Source organism: Triticum urartu, chromosome 1A (genome assembly GCF_056163025.1).
Source record: "Triticum urartu cultivar PI428250 chromosome 1A, HENAU_Tu73, whole genome shotgun sequence".
NCBI lineage: Eukaryota > Viridiplantae > Streptophyta > Magnoliopsida > Poales > Poaceae > Triticum > Triticum urartu.
Window position 1 is genome coordinate 170,148,770 of NC_141873.1, and position 11,165 is coordinate 170,159,934.

The window sequence follows — 11,165 nt, forward strand, 5'->3', positions numbered from 1 at the left end:
CCCTCCAACGCCAACTCCAACTCTATATATTTGCTTTCAGAGAAAAAAATAGGAGAGAAGAAATCATCGCGTTTTACGATACGGAGCCGCCGCCAAGCCCTAAAACCTCTCGGGAGGGCTGATCTGGAGTCCGTTCGGGGCTCCGGAGAGGGGGATTCGTCGTCGTCGTCATCATCAACCATCCTCCATCACCAATTTCATGATGCTCACCGCCGTGCGTGAGTAATTCCATCGTAGGCTTGCTGGACGGTGATGGGTTGGATGAGATTTATCATCTAATCGAGTTAGTTTTGTTAGGATTTGATCCCTAGTATCCAGTATGTTCTGAGATTGATGTTGCTATGACTTTGCTATGCTTAATGCTTGTCACTAGGGCACGAGTGCCATGATTTCAGATCTGAACCTATTATGTTTTCATGAATATATGTGAGTTCTTGATCCTATCTTGCAAGTCTATAGTCACCTACTATGTGTTATGATCCGGCAACCCCGAAGTGACAATAATCGGGACCACTCCCGGTGATGACCGTGGTTTGAGGAGTTCATCTATTCACTATGTGCTAATGCTTTGTTCCGGTTCTCTATTAAAAGGAGGCCTTAATATCCCTAAGTTTCCAATAGGACCCCGCTGCCACGGGAGGGTAGGACAAAAGATGTCATGCAAATTCTTTTCCATAAGCACGTATGACTATATACGGAATACATGCCTACATTACATTGATGAATTGGAGCTAGTTCTATGTCACCCTATGTTATGACTGTTACATGATGAACCGCATCCGGCATAATTATCCATCACTGATCCGGTGCCTACGAGTTTTCCACATACTGGTTTACGCTTATTTACTTTCCCGCTGCTACTGTTACAATCACTACAAAATACCAAAAACATTACTTTTGCTATCTTTACTTTTGTTGCCGCTACCACCACTATCATTTTACTTTGCTACTAAACACTTCGCTGCAGATACTAAGTTTCCAGGTGTGGTTGAATTGACAACTCAGCTACTAATACTTGAGAATATTCTTTGGCTCCCCTTGTGTCGAATCAATAAATTTGGGTTGAATACTCTACCCTCGAAAGCTGTTGCATTCCCCTATACTTGTGGGTTATCAAGACTAATTTATGGCGCCGTTGCCGGGGAGCATAGCTCTATTCTTTGTGTCACTTGGGATTTATATCTGCTTATCATTATGAAGAACTTGAGAGATCCAAAAACCAAGATCTATCCCTCAACTACGAGGGGAGGTAAGGAACTGCCATCTAGCTCTGCACTTGATTCACCTTCTGTTATGAGTAATCCAGCGACACCTACACCTTCTTCTGCTATTCTTCTGATATGTCGCATGTTATTGATGATGCCACTTCTGCTATGCATGATACTTATGATGAAACTGCTTCTATGTCTGATACTACTGTGCTCCTTGGTGAATTTCTTGATGAACAAATTGCTAGGGCTAGAGAAAAAGAAATTATTGAATCTGAATACGATGATGATAGTGATGATGAAAATATGCCTGTTATCCCTGAGGGTTATCTTTTTGATATGGAATCTTCTGGCGCTATTTTTGCTTGCTAAGATAGATATGAGCTTAAGAGGTTATTAATTAAATGGAACAAAGAATCACTTAGAGATAAAATGAGACCCGACCCTGCTTTTGCTACTTCACCTATATGTGTTCCTGATAAAGATTATGAATTCTCTGTTGATCCTGATATAATTACTTTGGTAGAATCTGATCCGTTTTATGGCTATGAATCTGAAACTGTTGTGGCACATCTTACTAAGTTAAATGATATACCTGCCTTGTTCACTAATGATGAGAGATCACGTTACCTGTGTTTACTCAAAATATTTCCGTTCTCATTAAAGGGTGATGCTAATATATGGTTTAATTCTCTTGATCCTGGTTGTGTGCGTAGCCCCAGTATATGATTTATTACTTCTCTGCTAAATATTTCCCTGCTCATAAGAAACAAGCTGCCTTGATGGAAATATACAACTTTGTGTAAATTAAAGAAGAGAGTCCCACAAGCTTGGGGGAGGCTTCTCAAGTTACTTAATGCTTTGCCTGATCATCCTCTTAAGAAACCCGAAATACTTGATATCTTTTATAATGGACTAACCGATGCTTCCAGAGATTACCTGGATAGTTGTGCTGGTTCTGTTTTCAGGGAAAGAACACTCGATGAAGCTGAAATTCTATTGAATAATATGTTGACAAATGAAAATAATTGGGCACCTCCTGAGCCAGCTCCTGCTCCAATTACCGAGCCTATTCTTAAACCAACTCCGAAGAAGAAAGGTGTTCTATTTCTCAGTCCCGAAGATATGCAAGAGGCAAAGAAATCTATGAAAGAGAAAGGTATTAAAGCTGAAGATGTTAAGAATTTACCTCCTATTGAAAAAATACATGGTCTTAATATACCGCCTGTTGAAGAAACATATGATCTCAATTATTTATTTGTTGAATAACCTCCTGACCCTGATATCCCGACATAGGTAGTAAAGGTAAATTCTCTCTATAGATATGATAAAGCTGAAGTTCCTCCTACTAAAATTACTAGTCATTGCTTGGATGAGTTTGATAACTTTATGTATAAGCAAGACGACTTCAATGCTTATTTTGGTAGACAATTAAAAGAAAATGCTTATATGATTAGACGCTTGGGTGATTATATGGCTGATATTAAAGATGAACTTAAACTTGTTAGCAAACATGCCTCTATGGTTACCACTCAAGTAGAACAAGTACTTAAGGCTCAAAAAGAAGTGCTTGATGAAATGAATAGTAAGAAAAATGATTATGCTGTTAGAGTGGCTACTAGAACTGGTAGAATGACTCAGGAACCTTTTTATCCTGAAGGCCACCCTAAGAGAATCGAGCAAGATTTTCAGAGAAATAATATTGATGTACCTAGTTCTTCTAAAAAAAGAAAAAGAAAAATGATAGAACTGTGCAAACTTCTAGTGAACCTATTGCTAAACCACCTGATAATCCAAATGATATATCTATGTCTGATGCTGAAACACAATCTGGTAATGAACATGAACCTAATGAAAATATTAATGATGATGTTCATGATGATGCTCAACCTAGTAATGACAATGATGTGGAAATTGAACCTACTATTGATCTTGATAACCCACAATCAAAGAATCAACGTTATGATAAAAGAGACTTTGTCGCTAGGAAACATGGTAAAGAAAGGGAACCTTGGGTTCAAAAACCCATGCCTTTTCCTCCCAAACCATCCAAGAAAAAGGATGATGAGGATTTTGAGCACTTTGCTGAAATGATTAGGCCTATCTTTTTGCGTATGCGATTAACTGATGTGCTCAAAATAAATTCTTATGCTAAATATATGAAGGATATCATTACTAATAAAAGAAAGATACCGGAAGCTGAGATTTCCACCATGCTTGCTAATTATACTTTTAAGGGTGGAATACCAAAGAAACTTGGAGCCCCCGGAGTACCTACTATACCTTGCTCCATTAAAAGAAATTATATTAAAACTGCTTTATGTGATCTTGGAGCCGGTGTTAGTGTTATGCCTCTCTCTTTATATCATAGACTTGACTTGAATAAGCTGACACCTACTGAAATATCTTTGCAAATGGCTGATAAATCAACTGCTATACCTGTCGGTATTTGTGAAGATGTGCCTGTTGTGGTTGCAAACGTTACTATTTTAACGGACTTTGTTATTCTTGACATTCTCAAGGACGATAGTATGTCTCTTATTCTTGGAAGACCCTTTTTGAATACTACAGGGGCTGTTATTGATTGCACCAAAGGCAATGTCACTTTACATGTTAATGGTAATGAGCATATGGTACACTTTCCGAGGAAACAACCTCAAGTCCACAGTATCAATTCTATTGGAAAAAATCCAACCATTACTATTGGAGATTTTGAATTTCCTCTTCCTACAGTCAAGAAGAAATATTATATACTTATTATAGGGGATGTGCATATCCCCGTTGAGGTAACTTAGTGTTATTCGAAATTTCTCCGGTTTCATGATTATCGGAATGAGTTTGTTAACAAGACTTGATCAACCTTGTTAGTGGATTCTTTTTGATGAGCATGAGATGGATGAAACTAGAAGCACAACCTTCTGTACCCTCTCTATATTTTCTGTTAATTAGTAGAAATAAAGTAAAAATAGTTTTTTTTGTCTGTTTCCTGGCTTATCCGTGCAATATAAAAATATCCCAAAAATAAAATTCCTCATAATGACATGCCAATTTAATATGATTTTTTCGGGAATATTTGAGGATTTACTGTGAAAAAATCATCGCGGGAGGAGCTGCCACCTGGCCACGAGGGTAGTGGGCGCGCCCCCCCTATAGGGCGCGCCCCCCTACATCGTGGGCCCACGGTGGCCCTCCTCCACTTATCCCAACACCCATCTTCTTCCTCTGTCTCACACAAACCCGAAAAACCATCTCAAGCACGAGTTCCAGCCCTCTTTGCTGCCATTTTCGATCTCCATGCTCAAAGCACCTCTCACAAAACTGCTTGGGGAGATTGTTCCTTGGTATGTGACTCCTCCATTGGTCTAATTAGTTTTTGTTCTAGTGCTTTATTCATTGCAAATTTATGCTGCATAGGTGACCAAGTTCTTGAGCTTGCATGTCAAATTTATATGGTTCCAAGTAGTTCTAATGCTTGATATAGGCTCTAGGCACTTGTAGGAGTAGTTGCTATCAGTTTTATTGAAGTTGGTTTACTTTTGTTTGAAGTTACTAAAAATTTCAGATTATTTTAGAAAAATAACGAGGAGATTCTTGAGGGGCTCATCAAGCCAAAGCTCAAAGGAAAAGGCACCGAAGCCTAAGTATAATCTGCCTTGCACCGCGGAGATTCGGGCGTGTGAATGGCCTTCCAAAGATTTCTTGAGAGCAGCCGGTATCTATGAAGATTTTCATGAATTGGCTCACAATGCAGGCCTCACTGCTTTCCTCCATGACCAATGCAATTAGTATCTCTTACTCACAAATACCTTTGTGCAAAACTTTCAATTTCATTCTAGGAACTCACCACCTACAGTGGAGTTTCATTTATATGATGAGCATAAGGTGATGTCACTTTATGACTTCTGTCGGATCTGTTTAGTCCCTTTTGAGGGCAAGACAGAAGAACCACAACATGATGATGTGGAGGGATTTATTAATAATATCACTGTAGGAGAAACCAGGAAGGTTTCCGATGCATGAATCACTGGCATACATTTTCCTGTTTACGTTACTTTGCATTATTTGCTAGTCGTTTTTTAATTGGACGCGGAAACTGTGGAAACCTTAGTATCCCTGATATAATTATTCTACTTCAAGGTTTATACAGTGATAACACTTTTAGTATGGGCGGTATTATTGCTAGACGGGTAAATATGAACCATACTAAGGGCCCCATCTTTGGAGGCATTTATGCTACACGCCTAGCCGCACATTTTAACATACCTATTAGGCATGCTGAGAAGGAAGAAAAGGTGCTGCCCCATGTTTATCTAGATCGTAAAAGTATGGTAGCACATGATTTCATTATTAAGAATAGGGCAGTGGAGCTTCAATATCAATTGTTCTTTAATAAACATCATCCTGAGACTATTACCTTGCCTGCTCCTTCTTTGTTTGATTTGATTGCAGGCACGTACCTTGTTCCGTTGACGGCTATTCACGCCTACCGGAACCCTGCACCAACCGAGGAGCCAGAACAGGAACCACAAGATGAGCCTCCACGACAATCTGTTTATTCTTGGGATCCAGAGATGACTGTCATCTAGTGGCAGTCAGAGTCTTCTTCTTCATCACAGTATGATCCCAACTATTCTTCATCACAGTACGACCCCAAAAACTATTATTATGGATATCCCCCAGGCCAACCGTGGCCATAGACCAACTTAGGCCAAAAGCCTAAGCTTGGGGGAGTACGTATTTCTCACCGACATTACATTTATGTTCACACACACTCATTGCTAGATGTCGGTGCTCATACTTTTTCATTATAATATCCATGCTAGTTTATTTTCCTTTTTCTGCTTTCTTCTTGTGTGCTTGTTAAACCTTAAGAAAAACCAAAAAAATTAGTAGTAGTTTATTTTTCTGCTGTAGTAGTAATAATTAAAAAGAAAACCCAAAAATATTTCTCGTTCTTCTTTTGCTTGTTGGGAGCTTTCCCATGTAAATAGTTTTATTTCTTTTCTTTTCATTGGGGGTCAGTAGGAGAAGACCATAATTAAATTGTTGAAGTGGCTCTTATATGCATTATTGTTTAATTAACCAAAGAGCCCGTATTGCCTTGTCTTCTCCTGTTTATTGAATGCTCGCAGATTCCAACTTAGTCCAATGCATGTGCACTCTTTATTCACACCGTTCGGTCGTGCAAGTGAAAGGCAATTATGATGATATATCATGGGATGACTGAGATGAGAAAAGCTGGTATGAACTCGACCTCTTTTGTTTTTGTAAATATGATGAGTCCCGCGTTCTTGATTCAGCTTATTATGAATAAACATGCTTGCAATGACAATTAGAGATCGTTGTTTCTTGTGCCATGCTTGATTAGCTATGAGATATAATGATTTACCTTGTGTGCCAACATGCTATTGAGATGGTTATGATGTGGTATGATGGGGTGGTATCGTCCTTTGAATGATTTAAGTGACTTGACTTGGCACATGTTCGTGCATGTAGTTGAAACAAATCAACATAGCCTTCATGATATTTATGTTCATGGTGGATTATATCCTACTCATGCTTGCATCCAATGTTTATTAATTTTAATGCATGTACATGGCTGTTGTCGCTCTCTAGTTGGCCACTTCCCAGTCTTTTGCTAGCCTTCACTTGTAATAAGCGGGAATACTTCTTGTGCATCCAATCCCTTAAACCCCAAAGTTATTCCAGATGAGTCCACTATACCTTCCTATATGCGGTATCTACCTGCCGTTCCAAGTAAATTTGTATGTGCCAAACTTTAAACCTTCAAATAAACATTCTGTTTTGTATGCTCGAATAGCTCATGTATCAACCAAGGTTGTCCTTATCTTCCGTGTTAGGCGGGTTATTCTCAAGAGGAGTGGACTCCGCTCCTCACTCATGAGAAAATGGCTGGTCACCGGGATGCCCAGTCCCATGCTTTATGCAAACTAAATCAAAATTAATTGCAAACAAAACACCCCCTGGGACCTGATGTATGTTGGAGGCACTCGTTGTTTCGAGCAAGCCATGGATTGATGTTTGTTGGTGGAGGGGGAGTATAAACTTTACCATTCTATTTGGGAACTGCCTATAATGTGTTTAGCATGGAAGATATCGCCATCTCTTAGTTGTTATGTTGACAATGAAAGTATACCGCTCAAAATACAATTTATCTCTATTTCAAAACCGAGCTCTGGCACCTCTACAAATCCCTGCTTCCCTCTACGAAGGGCCTATCCATTTACTTTTATGTTGAGTCATCACCCTCTTATTAAAAAGCACTAGCTGGAGAGCACAACTGTCATTTGCATTCATTAGTATTAATTTATGTTGGGTATGACTATGACTGGATCTCTTTTACCATGAATTACAATGTCTAGTCAGTCCTTGATCTTTAAAGGTGCTCTGCATTTATGTTTTGCGGTCTCAGAAAGGGCTAGCGAGATACCATCTTGTTATTCATATTATGATTGTTTTGAGAAAGTGTTGTCATCCGAGATTTATTATTATGACTTGCTAGTTGATTATGCTATTGATATGACACTACTAGGAAAAGGGCTATAGATAGGATTGACACTAATGGCGCACCAGGGAAGTAGTGAGCCACTACTATATACAAATGGCGCACCAGTTGGTGATGCGCCATTAGTGTGGAAGACACTAATGGCGCACCAGAAAACTGGTGCGCCACTAGTGATAAATGTTTTTTTTTCATTTTTACATACATACTAATGGCGCATCCTACCTCTAGTGCGCCATTACTAGTTCTAACTAGTAATGGCGCACCAGACATGGAGTGCGCCAGTACTGAATTTTTTTTTGCAAAACTACTATTGGTGCACCGCCTCACAGTGCGCCATTACTAGTTTAAACTACTAATGGCGCACCCTGTAGAAGTGCGCCATTAGTATATATTTTGATATCATGAATATTTTTAAATATCATGGGCACTTTTTGATATCATGAATATTTTTAAATTTCATGGGCACTTTTTGAATTCATGAATATTTTTTCAAATTTGATGATATTTTTTCATATTCAATATGATAAAATATTGAATATTCATGAGGACACTCGATCTCGATCCCCCTCCATCTCGATCTCGACTCCCCCTCCATCTCGATCTTGACTCCCCCTCCATCTCGATCTCGATCCCACCCGCGCCTCCTCTCCCCTCTTCATTTTTAAAAAAATAATAATAAAAAAGTGTATACTACAATTGTTGTTAAACAACAATTATTAATGTTTTTATAAAAAAATATTACTGTTTCATTTTCTAAAAAAATATTACATGCAACAAAAAAATTACTTATGGCGCACCTCTGGCTGGTGCACCATTGCTATATATATAAAAAAGGATTACTAATGGCGCACCTCTGCCCGGTGCGCCATTGCTATGTAAAAAAAAGATTACTAATGGCGCACCGATCGCTGGTGCGCCATTAGTAAGATTCCCCCTAGCTAATTCCCTCCCTCTCGCCAGATCCCCTTCATCCCTCCCTCGCCCCCTAGCTAATTCCCCCCACTGCCCCGACCCACATCGCCGCCGCCGACCCCCCGCACCCTCCCCCGCTCCACCGCCGCCGACGACCCACCGCACCCTCCCCCGCTCCACCGCCGCTGCCGACCCCCGCACCCTCCCCTACTCCATCGCCGCCGCCGACCCCCTGCACCCTCCCCCGGCCCGCTCCACCGCGGCCGCCGACACCCCGCACCCTCCCCCGCTTTTTGATAATATTTTCAAATAACAAATTTGATGATATTTTCAAATAACAAATTTGATGATATTTTCAATTAAAAATAAAAAACAAATTTGATGATATTAAAAAAAAACAAATTTGATGATATATTTTGTTCTAGTCCTCATGAAAATAACAAATTTGATAAAAAACAAATTATTAGATGCAATAAGAAATAATGAAAAAAAGAAGTTACTAATGGCGCACCAGAGGAGGGTGCGCCATTGCTATCAGAAAAAAAAAGTTACTAATGGTGCACCAGAGAATGGTGCGCCATTGCTATGAGTGTTTTTATGGCGCACCCCTCGACGGTGCGCCATTACTAACATTCCCCCCTCTATAGTTGGATACCCGGCCCTTCGCCCGATACCTCCTTCCCTATCCCTTGCCACACCCGCTCCGGCTCCCCCGCGCCGCCGCTCCCCCGCGCCGCCGCTCCCCCGCGCCGCCGCCCCCGCGCCCCCCGACCCGCGAAGCACGTGGCCGCCGGCCTCCCCACGACCAACCGAGGTGCCCAGGAGGACTGCCATCGTCTTCCTCTTCGACTACGAGGACCCGGACGAGCTCGGACGCCCTCGAGCCACCCCTTCGACGCTGCCGCCGACTGCGACCCCTCCGGCGACTGGCCACGCCCGCCCAGGTACCTCTCCTCCTTCCTCCCTCTCCACCCTTCCTCCCCATTCCCTCCCTCCCTAGTTCTTCTTGCTATATGGATCAGAACATATGGAGCATTACTATTGCTATATGGAGCATTACTATTGTTCTTCTCTGAACAATTACCATTCCCTCCCTCCCTAGTTCTTCCTCCCCATTAATTTGCAGGATCTGAACAAGTTTGTAACAGGATGCTCTACAATGTTGATTAGGTGCATTACTATTGCTATATGGAGCAGCAATTTACTATTGCTATATGCTCTAGTTTGTATCAATGTGATTGTAGTTTTTCTTGTCATCAAGTTTAGTTGATGTTTATTTAAATATAGCTTATATGATCAGCCACTCTATGTATGATTGTGGCTTGAAGGTTCTGGAAGAACGTTTTTCCTTCAAATTCTATCTGGTGGCATTGTCCTAGACTCCCTAGTTGTGTTGTTAATTGTGCTTCTATTAAAAGAATTGGGAGTTACTCACTGTACTAGAACTCTGTAGGTTGAATTTTGGTTAACTAATACTATAGTTATGAGAATGTAAGCACCTATTATTGCTACTGATATCATTGGCTCATTGCTGCCTTTGTGCAATGCAGAACTGTTAAGAGTGATTTGGAGGATTCAAGATTCTATGAAGCTCTTTTGACATTTAAATCTCAGAACTGAAGGTACTTAATAAACTCAAAAGCATTGATGATAACTCTTGTTTCCTAGAAACAGAGGTAGTTTACATATTGCATTGCTGGTGTTTGTTTATGGTCAGAGTTTAAGCATGTGTAGTGTAGTGTAGTGTAGTGAGCTTGTTCTAGTGTAGTGAGGTCTGAACCATTGCACGATGTAGTGTAGTGTAGTGAGCTCTAAACCATGTTTAGTGTTGAGTACTTCAAGTTTACTGAACCTATTCATTTTTGTGGACTTAGTGAACATGATAAGACAAGCCAGATGCTCTATTTTTAATTAACAGTAATCCATGATCAGCAACAATTTCTTTCCCTAATTTTCAGTTAACAGCAATCCATGATTTTTTTCACCTAAAACTATTAATGATTTTTTGTTGGGTGACCTATTAGATCTGGAATGGAAGCTCACATAAGTTGAGCTAATTTTTGTCCATATGAAAGCAGAGGACCATATGGTCTGTGGCCTTTTCATCCATGTGAAAGTAGAGGCACATTGTGGTGCTAGTTTGCTGGGTTTGGTCTCCGACCATCGTGTCGTGATGATTTTGCAGGTACCCCGAGAGGCCCTTGAGTTTGCCGGAATGTCGATTAACTTCCGTTCCGGAAAATTCGGGTACTCCATATGTCTTATTTTCAGCAAAGCTCATGCTGAAATTTTCCATGAATTTTAGCATGACTTTGCTAAAAATCAGACATATGGGGTACTTGCTACTAATGCATGGGCCGGGGTATCTTAGTACTTAATTAAGTAGGATCAACTGCCTCGCCATTCTTGCTGCATTAAACCATAGGTGGCAATAGAGCCAAGTGATTAGGCCCAACTTAGAATTCTCGTTAGCATCGATAAACCCTAGATGATAAACCCAACATAGGTGGCAATAGAGC